Source organism: Pectinophora gossypiella, chromosome 20 (assembly GCF_024362695.1).
Source record: "Pectinophora gossypiella chromosome 20, ilPecGoss1.1, whole genome shotgun sequence".
Lineage (NCBI taxonomy): Eukaryota > Metazoa > Arthropoda > Insecta > Lepidoptera > Gelechiidae > Pectinophora > Pectinophora gossypiella.
The window spans coordinates 9096913-9111486 of NC_065423.1; the positions used below are offsets into that span (position 1 = coordinate 9096913).

Below are 14574 nucleotides of genomic sequence, written 5' to 3' on the forward strand. Positions count from 1 at the left end.
ACGCGGATTATTTTTCTTTCGGACAATCAGGTGTTCAGCCTGTAATGTCCTATAACCAAACTAGGGATCACAAAGTGATTTTCGTGATGTGCCCGGGACCTCCGGATCGTGAGCCCAACGCTCAAATCACTGGACCACGGAGGCCGTCATGTTACGTTCTCAGTTCACTAACATCTTATCATAACATTCAGCCATTTCCTCGACACCTGGTGTACTGATATTTGGTACGGACATTTGAGCCCATGTCAAAGGTTCCCTCATTCAGCGCTTATCGCTATCGACCCTCCCTCTCAGACGACGCCTTGAGTCAAGGTTCGCAAGGTTCCCTCATTCAGCGCTTATCGCTATCGACCCTCCCTCTCAGACGACGCCTTGAGTCAAGGTTCGCGCCCAACTGGGCACCCTCAGGCCTGTTGTCTTAAACGGCAGCTTGTCATAGGATTGAGCATACCTGGTCTTCTTATACCATGGTTAAAGCCATCTGCGGCAAATCTACAATAAGTCACGTCAAAAAAAAACATGTCAAAGGTGTCTATGTTTTGTAAACTTGTCAGTGAAGACAATCAGGGCACATGTCGAACAGGTGTCCAGTTCTAACACGATTGTTCCTTCTAGTGCAAACACTGCTTCGTTCGTTGTGATCAAATGAACGGTCTCAATTGAGTCGTGTACGGTCACGAGCATTAATATGTATACACTTTGGTACCATGTCACATAAACGTTTTTGACAAATTGAACTGTAAGTTTCACTAAATGTCAAATATGTTAGTGCGACAGAGTCCTAAAGTGGGTACATTATATTGCTCATGACTGTACTAGGTTCAAGATAAATTATGAAATTCTGATTATTAAATACAGACAAATCTATAACTAACGAAAAACATTTTCTTTTTTCCATTGGACTTATTTTTTAATTTTAAGAAAAACGTTATATGTCGGACATTTTATCACGTTTTTCTATGTCGTCACAGTGTGCTTTTTCATTAAACTTCCAAAGTAATTTCGTGTGTTGACGTTTAATAAAAAGTAACTGACTTGACTAGTTGGAAACTAGCCTATTGAGCTTTCTAGATTAAATCCATACTAATTTTAAATTCGAAAGTAACTCACTCTATTTTCAAGCATAAACCCCTTAACCGATGACAAAGTTTGAAACCTAGGCAAGAATATAGGATAGTTTTTATCTCCTAAATCATCCTTTAAAGGGATTTAAAAGGGTGGAAGAGAACGTATCGCGCGCGATAACCGGAACCCACGCGGATGGAGTGGCGGGCAGAGAGCATTATATTCCCAATAAGGGACTTCCCAGGCTACGTTCTCCAAAAAAAATATAGATGGCGCTGTTCAGATTTAACGTATTAATTACATAATGTTGTCATTGCTCGGGTAAGTAAATATTCAAACATACAATGTAACGGCAGAGGCATCATCATCATCATCAGCCGTACGACGCCCACTGCTGGGCATAGGCCTCCCCCAAGGATCTCCACGACGATCCTGCGCAGAGGCATATATAACAATAATTCTCGCTTGATATTTGGATCAGATCATGTATACAATTATGTTGCTACCTAAATTGTTTCTCTTTATTTTAATCGGAATAATAAGGTGAAAGACGTGTTGTGCCTGGGTCTAATAACAAGGGTCATAATTTATACCCAAAAACAAAGATAAAAGATACATAATAGGTACGTCTGTTATCCATGAAATTAGAAGGTCCCTTCCTGAAGGGAACATTGTACAGCGAAATTTCTATTTTTTTTTTTTTGGGAACGTAGAGTGGAAAATCCCTCCATAATCCATCACAAGATGAACTTTTAATTAAGTTTTATAATAAAGTTACAATAGCGTCGATACTCGTAATTGTCAAAGTCGATTGACAGTTACATTCGCGCGCTTGCCGCAGGCGGTATGTTCGTTTCATTAAGCGCCAAGGTCAAATAAACGGCTTGTCATTTACTTGGAAACAGAATACTGAATGTACCTACGAGTACTTGCAAGCTAAACAAACTTAAATGTTGACTATGCGCACGCACACGATAAAGATTTCCCGCCAATTGTGTAACGTACTACTTTACTAGTTATAGCAACATGATGTGAACACTCAAGTCATCGGAGGATAACTTGCAGCTAATCTTGGTCATAGAATAAAGAGTATCTCTTCGCCCCGCACCAACTCGTATCTGACGCGACCTCTCCCCCTCTGAGTCTTACTTTAATCAAAATGGCCTTTCTAATTTATATTTGCTACTGTGGTGTCCCTATACAGGGTGTAAGTGACATCGTAACGAAAACTTTGAGGGCTGATTCAGATCATTATTCTGTGTAGTTATCAAGTGGAATTTTCCGTTGCAAAAGTATACATATATATGTCGTAACAGTGTGGGTCGGGTGTCGGTCGTAACATCATCATCAGAATGGAGGGTGGGCGTTAGAAGACAATAATGGCCGTCATCAGTATCACAATCATTTTATTTACTTCCACATAGTTTTTGTATCACGATTAAATAAAGTCACAGCATAAGGTACACACTCACGGCAACGTCACGGTATTCGTAACGGTTACACAGTCTCTCGTTATCTAGTGCGCATAAGGACGTTAGCGCGAAGGGGCTACTCGCCCTCTACTTGCCCTCCACCACCCATGGTTCCTATATTCGGACCGAATCATCGGGACATGTGAACGTACTTGCTAGGTACTCTTTTCCGATCACACTTTCTTGACGTCCCTACAAGTTATAGGTGAGCGACTATATCACTCCACGTTCCGATCGTAATTATTCGACACGTCCGTTCACGACGATGGTTCGCGGTAGACTGCCCGACTAGAACGGCAGTACACGTCCGCTCGACACGACGACTCTGTAGTGACTCCCGACTTCACTCCGCTCTGCTCGTACGCCACCTGACGTCGGAGCGTTGCAACTTCATGATGGAAGTGTTGCAACTTCATTATAGTGTCTAATTTGATCAATTTCTCTTCTTTATTCATAACTAACTCCGACACGGCCATCCTGCGCGACACACGTCCTCGTGTGTGAATCTGAAACAACATACCACAGCACAGTATCCAAGTTCGCTCGGTCATTCCTGACCTAACATGAGACTCTACATGAGCTCTACTTGTGACTCTACATGAGCTCTACTTGTGACTCTACATGAGCTCTACTTGTGACTCTACATGAGCTCTACTTGTGACTCTACATGAGCTCTACTTGTGACTCTACATGAGCTCTACTCGTGACTCTACACGAGCTCTACTCGTGACTCTACATGAGCTCTACTCGTGACTCTACATGAGCTCTACTCGTGACTCTACACGAGTTCACATTACATCATGATAAATCAACTACTCCGACACGGTAAACGGACCATTGACCAGTATTCACACACTATAAACAACCAATCTTGAAAATCCAATTATTCTTTACACTAAAATCAGCTGAGTAACGATATCTCACAACCAGGCGTCACTACCACCTAAATCGAGCGGTAGCAACTCATGCCACTTACACTAAGTGACGATATCTCAACACAGTCGTCACTGCCACCTAAATCGAGCGACAGCAACTCATGCCACTTACACCAAGTGACGATATCTCAACACAGCTAGCACACAAACTTTACATTGTAGTTGGTAGAATAGTGGTCAATGCGTTACACAATTTCTTTTATATCACTAATTTCTAATTTGTGTAGTTCGACTAATTCTACCGGAGGTCAACTTGACTTAGATTCAGGTACAATGTCATGACCAAATACAAAGTCAACACGACATCCGGGCCTCGACCGCATACCTGTAGTTTCTAAGACGAGCAGCACAAAAGTGGCTGCAGCCCCGAACACTACAAGTGCGCAGCTCCCTATCAGAGTTGCTCCGAAACAGGTCAATGGGTTACACAATTTCTTCTACATCACTAATTTCTAATTCGTTTGACTAATTCTACCGGAGTTCAACATGACTTAGATTCAGGTACAACGTCATGACCAAATACAAAGTCAACATGAAATCTGGGCTTCGACCGCATACCTGTAGTTTCTAAGACGAGCAGCACAAAAGTGGCTGCAGCCCCGAACGCTACAAGTGCGCAGCTTCCTATCAGAGTTGCTCCGAAACAGGTCAATCATAGCTTTCATTACTCAATTAAATCAACCAACATTACACATCTACTGCAAAGCACAACAGACTGTAATATTCCTCCCCAAACTGCGGTTACGCTACAAAACAGTCATGAGTCACAACATCCCCTCCCGGGATGGCCACCATGGTCCACGACCACAAAACGACAGAGCACCCTGCTTTCACACACACAAGTCATAAAGTCACAATGTAGCGACCAACACCTCGAGGAAATATTACCGCACTTAAACAATTACCAATTCGGTATTATCATTATTTAGAATGTTTTGCTCCAATTTTCTCACTAATGATTTACTGTTTCGGGCATTTTCTAAGCCTATTTCATTTAAGTAATCATAATCCAAATCATTTTACTTCAGAATGTTTACTTCAATTCATTACGATTTCTGATTTAACTAAAGTTAACAAAAGATAACTTTTTGCACTATATTCATTTGAATCCTATTAAAACTTCCCATCTTTCAAATCAGGTAAAACAGATACGACTCACCAGGACTTATAAGAATTTCCAATAAAAGATCAACCACTGGTCTTGTGACATGGTTTAGGTCTTCAACAGCATCAGCGCAGCAAGTCCGGCTGGTATACAACGCGCTGCCATGATAACATCACTTTACACGGCTACAGCTCAGCCCGCACCACTTACATCGCCGCTTGCAATCCACCAGTTGCCGTACCACGTGGCAAGTTATGACATGAAACAAAAGAATTCACTGTATTATCGTATTCAAGTGACTTTCTTTCAACCGGTTTAAAAAGATTTCAATAAAGAATGTTGAATTTTGAAACATTTGATGAATGACGGTAGATTACAAAACACGTTATTTATCGAGACTCAATTATCATGTCATGATTAATTTCTTTTCGCATGGATTGAGAAAATACAACTTTAACCACCCAGGTTAAGCGTGTCTACACCAATTCGAAATATTTTTAGACCAAAATACAAAGATTTGACGATGATGAAAACAGATTGGAAAACGCGGTATGATTGACACGGATTGACACAATATGTCTCGTCAATTTTCTTTTTAAACAAAGGGAAATAGTAATTTCCAAGTTAATTTTAAATCAATTTCCTCATTATTAGAAACGAAAATTCACATAGCAATGAAGTAAAAAAACAATAAGGTTCCAGTATGAAAACGACTCACCGTTATAACAGTTTCCAAGTTGAGGTACTATAATTTCCAAACACGACTACACACATTATGGAAATATTGTGATGTTCACGCCATCATATCTTACGGCATGTAGTGATGCCGATCATTAACAAGGTCCAGGTCACTTCAAATTCAGGTTCATCTCCAAAGTCAGGCATGACACTACATCTTCATCACGTAGTCACACGAATGTGATAATCATCATAATCTTCTTCTGATTGTGATAATCGAAACTTGCATTGTCTTGTTGTGAACGTCACATCACGTTGTCTTCATCCTAGTCCACTAATCCCGCTTCTGATGTCGTAACAGTGTGGGTCGGGTGTCGGTCGTAACATCATCATCAGAATGGAGGGTGGGCGTTAGAAGACAATAATGGCCGTCATCAGTATCACAATCATTTTATTTACTTCCACATAGTTTTTGTATCACGATTAAATAAAGTCACAGCATAAGGTACACACTCACGGCAACGTCACGGTATTCGTAACGGTTACACAGTCTCTCGTTATCTAGTGCGCATAAGGACGTTAGCGCGAAGGGGCTACTCGCCCTCTACTTGCCCTCCACCACCCATGGTTCCTATATTCGGACCGAATCATCGGGACATGTGAACGTACTTGCTAGGTACTCTTTTCCGATCACACTTTCTTGACGTCCCTACAAGTTATAGGTGAGCGACTATATCACTCCACGTTCCGATCGTAATTATTCGACACGTCCGTTCACGACGATGGTTCGCGGTAGACTGCCCGACTAGAACGGCAGTACACGTCCGCTCGACACGACGACTCTGTAGTGACTCCCGACTTCACTCCGCTCTGCTCGTACGCCACCTGACGTCGGAGCGTTGCAACTTCATGATGGAAGTGTTGCAACTTCATTATAGTGTCTAATTTGATCAATTTCTCTTCTTTATTCATAACTAACTCCGACATATATATATGTCGTGGCCAGATCATAGAATTGACCATTTCATGAAATGATCGACCATTTCATGAAATGGTCGTATTTCATGAAATGGCCAACTTCAACTGACCATATCGTTGAAACGTCAGCGTTTAATGATATTTCCATCCACGTTTGGCCATATCATTAATGTAGGGTGTCCATGATAAGTGGTGTAATAAAAACGCGAAATAAGATAGGAAATAATGTATTACTCTAGTACAAAGTACAAAAATGTTTAAAAGTCAATTAAAAATTAAAAAGTCGTTTTCGATTAACGGAGTGTTGATGTAGTTGACATATACGCCGTAACTGCATCTCGCTTTGAAGTCGTCGTCATATTTTTTGACACTATTTCATGCCATTGGTCATCATTCAGTATACTTTTCGTGTGTAAGATAAACATACTGGCGGCGGAGGGGTGGCCCAAGGGCCACCCCCGCCGCACCCTAACCTACTGTTATGCCTTGTAAAAATTATAAAAAAAGGATTATGATAATTTAAATTATGACAAAAACATTTATGCGTTTTAATAGAATCCTGTTTCAAGTAGTTAATGCCATCTGCGGCATATCTACAATAAGTCACGTCAAAAAAAGAAACTTTACGGACAGTAGGATCGTCTATATTTTTCTTTTTTAAAATTAATATCTCTTCATTCGCAGTTTTAATTATATCATATTTTGAAATCCAATAATAGTCCATTGATTTACGTAGCGTGGTCACTCGACCTTCATTATTTGCCATATAACCTAAAAATAAAAATAAAGTTGCTGTCTACTGTTAATACGAGTTTTTCTTTTCACTTTAGTGTCAAAACATTGCTTCAATGCACTTTTATCTTGTATTTGCTCATTATTATTCGTATTATTCGCGTTCACACAAGAATAATTATTGTCCGCCGCCATTATGCAAAACATAAACAAAGCGACACCAGCGCCACTACCGGTGGATAATGTTACTATTTTACGATATGATCGCTAACGTTTGGCCATATCATGAAGTAATCATGCATTTAGTTGGTCATATCGTTAAACGTTTTGTGTTCATTGATCTGGCCAAACCACATCATGATGTGGCCAACGAATGTTGTTCTATTTCATGAAATACGACCATTTCATGAAATGGTCGATCATTTCATGAAATGATCAATTCTATGATATGGCCACGATATATATACGTAAATAAAAATAATTTTCAAAACATTAAAATTTTCCTGAACTTTCGACAGGATATTCCACTTGATATTAACTCAGAATCCATGGTCTGAGTCATCCCCCTCAGCATTAGTTACGATATCACTAACACCCTGAATAATAAACGTTTCTTCTTTCTATCTTCTTCTAAAAGTCTTGCCCGCTTCAGCTTTTAACTTGCATCAGTAGCACTGTAATCTATGCAGTTGTGGTGCAACGTGGACTCTGCAATTTGCGACTGCCTCACAGACTAAGGGCAAACGTGCCAGAAGTACATCTCACATCTTTCATCCTTGACCAATTTCCCACTACGATATTTGTTTCTAGGAATTGTGCCCGGTCACAACGGCCTCCGTGGTCCAGTGGTTTGAGCGTTCGGCTCACGATCCGGAGGTCCCGGGTTCAAATCCCGGTGGGGACATATCACGAAAATCACTTTGTGATCTCTGTTTGGTAAGGACATTACAGGCTGATCACCTGATTGTCCGAAAGTAAGATGATCCGTGCTTCGGAAGGCACGTTAAGCCGTTGGCCCCGGTTACTACTTACTGATGCAAGTTAGTAGTGTCACGGGCCTTTGGCGGTTCAATAGTAACCCTGACACCAGGGTTGATGAGGTTGGTACTCCACCTCACAACCCACACGATAGAAGAAGAATGTTAGTGGCACCGTAAGGAATACTGAGGGAGATAATTCAACTCATGTCTCTGAGTTAATATCTATTTTCCATCGCAAATGAATGAAATTGAAAATAATTTAATAAAACGAAAAAAAACCTAAACATAAACAGCCGATATACGTCCCACTGCTGGGCACAGACCTCCCCTCAATCAACCGGAGGGGGTATGGAGTATATTCATCCAAGCTGCTCCACTGCGGAAATCACCTGATTGGCTGAAAAAGTAAGATGATTCCGTGCTTAGGAGGGCATGTTAAAACGTTGGTCCTAGCTATTAGCCGTAAAAACACCTCCACCAAAACAAAAAGGTTATGAATTTTTATACTATGCACCTCTGTCTACCTCTTTGGAGATACAGGTGTGATGTTTTGTTATATTATGTATTCTTGTGTTTATTAATTTAGATCATTAGAAAATTGTAATATCTTTGACCCCAACATGACCAACATGATGAATTTTGTGTCCTCTAACATGATGGACTAATGTTATGGGCGATAGGCTGATCCCTTATCACCATAAGGTTCATCATATCCATCTTTGGACTTCGTATCAACAGTGGCTGCAAGTTGTCTTTATTTACTTGTGGCTCTGCCCACCCCATTAGGGATTACGGGCGTGAGTTTATGTATGTGTATGTATGTATGTTTGACCCCAACCTCTGATGCGTACGCGTTGCGCATCTTCCTTCGTGACATTGTGACACTGTTAAGGGATAGATTTCAGAGTAGCAAAAAAGATGCTCTATCTCAATTTACTTATTTAAACTCACTTCTATTTTCCACCGGGGTAAGCAGAGACTATGGAATTCCATTCGCTTCGATCCTGACACACTTCTCTTGCTTCCTCCACATTCATTAATCCTTGGATAGATACGATGTATAGTGTAGGTGACCCCGGTAGGTGATACCGACCCCGCCGGCGTGGTCGCCGACTTCCTTCAATCAGCGCTTATCGCTATCGACCCACTAGGGTCGATTAATTCTTTCAAATACTTTTCCTCTCAGACGACGCCGTAAGCCGAGATTCGAGCCCAACTGGGCACCCTCAGGCCTGTTGTCTTAAACGTTTTACCGGGTGAGAGCCTTCAGCGCTCCCCATTTGTCCGGCTAAGTTGTTAATGCCATCTGCGGCAAATCTACAAATAAGGCACGTCAAAATAAAATTAAAATGTGTAAGTGACCAACAATCAAGAATAGTCAGAATATTGGGGTAGGCATAGGTACATCCCTCGCAAGATGAACTAAGTATTCACACCTCACCGAGCTTTCTGTTAGACCTACGTGATAGATGGTGAACGGTATTGCCGTCTATGATGGTCGAGTCAACTGTGCTAGTGAAAACTGCAGCTTACAAAAATATGATCCGGACACATTCAGGAACTGACTCCAGGCCTATATTCCCAGTGATCACAAATAGATTCTGATGTTTGGTTTTATATGGGAGTTATTTATATCTAGAGGATGATGCAACTTCGCGTGTGATTGCGTTTTGTTTTTCCAGTTTTGTCGCTGGTTGGGTTGATCGTTTTGGATGGAAGAACGAGTGTATTTATGTGTGCGTGAACTGAGGAAATGTACCGGTAGAAACAATATATCAGCGCCATATAGTATTCTTCTTGTATCGTGTGGATTGTGAGGTGGAGTACCAACCTCATCCACGCTGGTGTCAGGGTTACTATTGAGCCTCCAAAGGTCTATGAAATGACTCATGTAACGACTACTTACTTACATCAGTAAGTAGTAACCGGGACCAACAGCTTAACGTTCTTTCCGAAACACGGATCATCTTACTTTCGGACAATCAGGTGATCAGCCTGTAATGTCAACTAAGAACCTCTAGGCAACAAACCCTCAACAAAACCTAAGCAACTAACCCTCAGTTTCTTTAAATATATTTCAATCCGGATAGATTTTCTTGCTGTCCGAAATATATTTTTTAATTTAATAAAAATTATGTGCAAAAAAAGAGATGGGAGCCATCGGTACGATAATGCAGAACGGAGGGGGACTGTAACCTGGAACCTGACTCAAACAATAATAACCCTGACTCCAGAGTTGATGGGATTGGTAATTGTCCTCACAACCCACACGATAGAAGAAGGCGGAGGACAGGAGTCCCAGTAGGGCTTTGAAATAGACTAAGACTCTGGGCGCCGCCATCCCTCTCGCGTCAGACAGAGTACTGCGGAGCAGAAGGCAAGAGGGAAACCGTTGCCCTATTTTTCCCTAAAAAGTACCATGGAGAATGCTACACCGACAAGAGCGTGACTCTTAAATTAGAGATAATTAATGTGCAAATGCAAAGACTTGCCCTTAATGACACTCGGATAACCTTATCACAACATAGTAGAGTGTTTTATGTATATCACGTTTCGCTATCGACTGCTAAGTTTATGTGAATTCAGAATGTCATGACATTTTCACGGCCATTCTGCTTTATAAATGTGAATATAGGAAATACATTAGTATTTTTAGGGTACCGAACCTCGAAAGGACAAAACTTACTTATAGGATCACTTTGTTGTCTGTTCGTCTGTCTGTCCGTTTATTTTAGGTATAGTTTACGTGAACTTTCTGACCACTGTGTAATAGGTAGAGACTTGGACCAGCTAACCAGAAGCTTAGAATACAGGCAGTCCCGGGTTCGATTTCCGGTGGGGTAAAAAATATATCTGATAGTTAAATAAAGTATTTTTAATTCATTCTTATAACTATATTATAAGGAATACGATCGTGACACACCACTTTCCTTTCTTCTACTCTTATCAAAGTCAAAAGTGCAATGATTTTTTGGGGTTATGTATACGTTTTTACAATAAAATACCAGATAATATTTTAAATTTGTCAGAAAATAAATTTAAAGCTCACGTGAAGCTTACTTTATGTAAAAAAGCTTATTATAAGATTAATGACTACCTAAATGATAAAAATGTCTGGTTTTGAATGTGTTCCTCTAGTTATTAAATAATTTGTAATGTATATCCTCATTGGTTTTTAAAAGATGTGTTGCTGTTGCAGTTTCTTGTCATTTCTTCTCCTCAGCCATAACACCTTGCGAAATGACATAAATTCAAAAATGTTACATTGACCTTCAACAAGTTTATCCATGATAATTACGTTGAATAAATGATTCTGATTTCTGATTGAGACTATGATTCTGAGTTAATATCAAGTGGAATTTTTGAAAAAAATTCGTTATTATTTTTAGTTTGATTTTAAATATTTTCAATTCTATACTTTTGCGACGAAAAATTCCACTTGACATTAACTCAGAATCAAGGTCTGAATCATCCCTCAAAGTTTTCGTTACGATGTCACTAACACACTGTATATTATATGACATGGAAAACTTCTCTGCGTCTAGATCAGAATAAAATACCTATTACTTGCGCATCAAATCTGACCTTGCGAATTTATTTTATTTTTAAAATTCGCACGCAGATGTGAGGTAGTATTTCTGGAAGTCGAAGGTAGTTTTATTTGTGGTCATTGTAATTTTAGCGCTCTGCCGTGATAGAAGAGAAATAATAGAGGACCACACAGCGTTGTACGAAAGAGACAGCAATTATACTTCTCTCATTTGAGTTGTGGGATCAAGGACCGATCACATCAACCAGTCCGGGTGAGCTGCAGCCAAGGTCCGTGCCATGGCTCATAAAATAACGACTGCTTATGGTAGATAGCCGGGACCGACAGATTAACGTGTCCGCCGCAGCGGGCATCATCTTATATCGGACAATCGGGTGCTTTTTTTGTGTTGTCCCCCCCGGGATTCGAACCTAGGACTTCCGGAGTGAGTCTAACGCTTAACCACTGGAACACAGAGGCCGTTTTCAGACATACCAAGAAATTCGTTTTGTGATAGGTGTCATACGCACTAACACATGCTGGAACGTTATTGAAACGAAATTGCGTAACACATAGCTGGCGAAACATGGTGGAAGAACATGGTGGGTGTTGAAACTCTATGTGGGTGTGTAGGTGGTGTGCGTGTAATACCATGTAATACTATACGCCTCTGCCTACCCGTTCAGAGATATAGGCGTGTTGTAATGTTATTCCCAAAACCGACGACAGCGCAGCGTTAAGCCGTTTGGTTCGGTTCGTAGTCGTTACACGAGCCATATCAGGGGATTTTGGCGGCTCAATAATAACCTAGATACCAGGGTTGATGAGGTTGGTAATAACCTCACAACCGACAGGATAGTAGTAGTATTCCCGAAATGGATTATAGGTGGAGTAATCACAGTAGAACCCATTTGCATTGAACACTTTGAACACGTGGGGAAATCAATAACCAATGCATTGGAGTGTTACAAGTGAATTCTGATAAGCAGTTAGCGAGACGTAATTGCGTTATTAACTCGTACTAGATATCAAGTGCCAAGTATTGTTACAGATGTTAGAGTTTTTGAACTCCTCTGCTGGACTGGGAGTAAAGAAATAACATAGAATGCGTTCAGCTACCTATTTTCTCGTGCTTGTCGTAAAAGGCTACAAAGGGACAGCGTCCTGTCGAACATGATGGATCATGTGTAAGAGGGATAGGCTGATCACCTATCATCATACGGTTTATCATCCATCTTAGGACTATGTATCAAAAGTGGCGGGTGAGGTAAATGCAGCTCGGCAAGTGCGGGGCGGAGAGCGTCCATTCTATACGTAACTTTATTCTTTATTTTATGACAACCCATTCCACTAGATATTATAATCATTCCTCATAATCATAACATTTCATTCATTATTCTGTATGTATTAAAATTATACGCGTTATTCAGATAAGCTTAAAATGTTGGCAGATTAATTGAAATTAGAGAAATGCAGTTTATATTATCAAACATGACTTTTAACATTAATATTATGCAATATTACTACGAAAATTACATCATCATCATCATCAGCCCATTAACGTCCCCACTGCTGGGGCACGGGCCTTCCCTATGGATGGATAGGGAGATCGGGCCTTAAACCATCACGCGGGCCCAGTGCGGATTGATGGTTATTAACGACTGCCAATGCAGCCGGGACCAACGGCTTAACGTGCCTTCCGAAAATTACATCAATAAAGTATAAACGGACATAAATTCCACTATTGCGCAAATGTTTTTCCATAACTTTGAATAAAAACATGTTTTTTCTACGTTGTAGTGTCCGACAGCCATAGAATAAGGAATAGCCACGTATAAAACGGCAACTCCTCGCTCCCCACCAGCGGCTGAGCTAGGTTTACCTCACCCCCCTCGGTCTGACTTTAGTCTGCAATCGTATAGGCATCAGACGTCACACACACAGATGCGCGTGTACGATAACGTCTATGTGTAGTGTCTGTGTAAAACGAGGTGTTTCGTATAAAGTGTCCGGGGTCCACAGCTAGGTAAAGACCTCCCCTTTAAACCGGGGCATACAGTTACGCTACCGGTATGAAATTAAGTTACCGATTTCTGTTTCCTATCTGTACATTAACCGCCTTCAAACCCTGCTTTGATCTTCCATTTCGCTTTAACCTCAGTGATCTTTCGTTCATCCGATAAGGATTTAAAATATTCTTTTGTAATAATAATAATTCGCAGAAATAAGATAAATAGCATGTGAACGTCGCAATGCTGGGTATAGGACTCCCCTCAATCAACGGAAAGGGGTATGGAACGGTCACGAGCATTAATTTGTATACACTTTGGTACCGTGTCACATTTACTTTTTGACAAATTGAACTGTAAGTCTCACTAAATGTCAAATATGTTAGTGCGACAGAGTCCTAAAGTGGGTACATTATATTGCTCATGACTGAACATACTCTACTAAGTTGCTCCAATGCGGTTTGATGAATTAACAGACAAAAACCTAAAAAAAACAAATAGCCATCTCTATAACAAAGAATAAGAGAATAAAGAGGTTAAATCAAGTGCTTCAAACAAAGGAACCCTGTTTCATCCAATCTATTTTAAGCTCGACGATTCAAAGCCAATTTCGTGTCATACACAAAATAATAATTCTGTTTAAAATACTGATGGACGCGAGAAGTACATACATTACTTATCAAAAACATAAGAAATATCGAACAATACCTATAACGAGCCGTGGTAGCCCAGTTGGTAGAATGCTGGCCTCTCATTTTGAGGTCGCAGGTCAATCCAGCACAGGCCTTAACCAATGATTGTCAAATTTGTTTTTCGAATTCCTACCCCTTAGGAGGCAAAGGCGTGCAGTAATTACTCTGCCTACCCCTTAGGAAGCGTGATAACGGCCTCTGTGATCCAGTGGTTGAGCGTTGGACTCACGATCCGGAGGCCCCGGGTTCAAATCTCGATGGGGATATACTGATCACAAAAAAGTTTGGTTAGAACATTACAAGCTGATCACCTGATTGTCCGACAGTAAGATGATCCGTACTTCGGAAGGCACGTTAAGCCGTTGGTCCCGGTTACTACTTACTGATGTATGTAGTCGT

General features: G+C 40.7%; 2 protein-coding genes and 1 long non-coding RNA gene across 4 annotated transcripts in view; 1 reads left to right on the top strand and 2 right to left on the bottom strand.

The window, feature by feature from the left end:
* Positions 1–6234, bottom strand: part of LOC126376344 (uncharacterized) — a 140487-nt gene extending 134253 nt beyond the window's left edge. Inside the window, exon 1 of the long non-coding RNA XR_007567705.1 lies at positions 2996–6234. This is a non-coding gene — a long non-coding RNA (uncharacterized LOC126376344). The remainder of the gene's footprint in view (positions 1–2995) is intronic.
* Positions 1–14574, bottom strand: part of LOC126376216 (protein I'm not dead yet) — a 65058-nt gene that overhangs the window by 41137 nt on the left and 9347 nt on the right. The window lies entirely within an intron of this gene.
* The window catches only part of LOC126376238 (GPI transamidase component PIG-S), a 73947-nt gene that overhangs the window by 25273 nt on the left and 34100 nt on the right, over positions 1–14574 (top strand). The window lies entirely within an intron of this gene.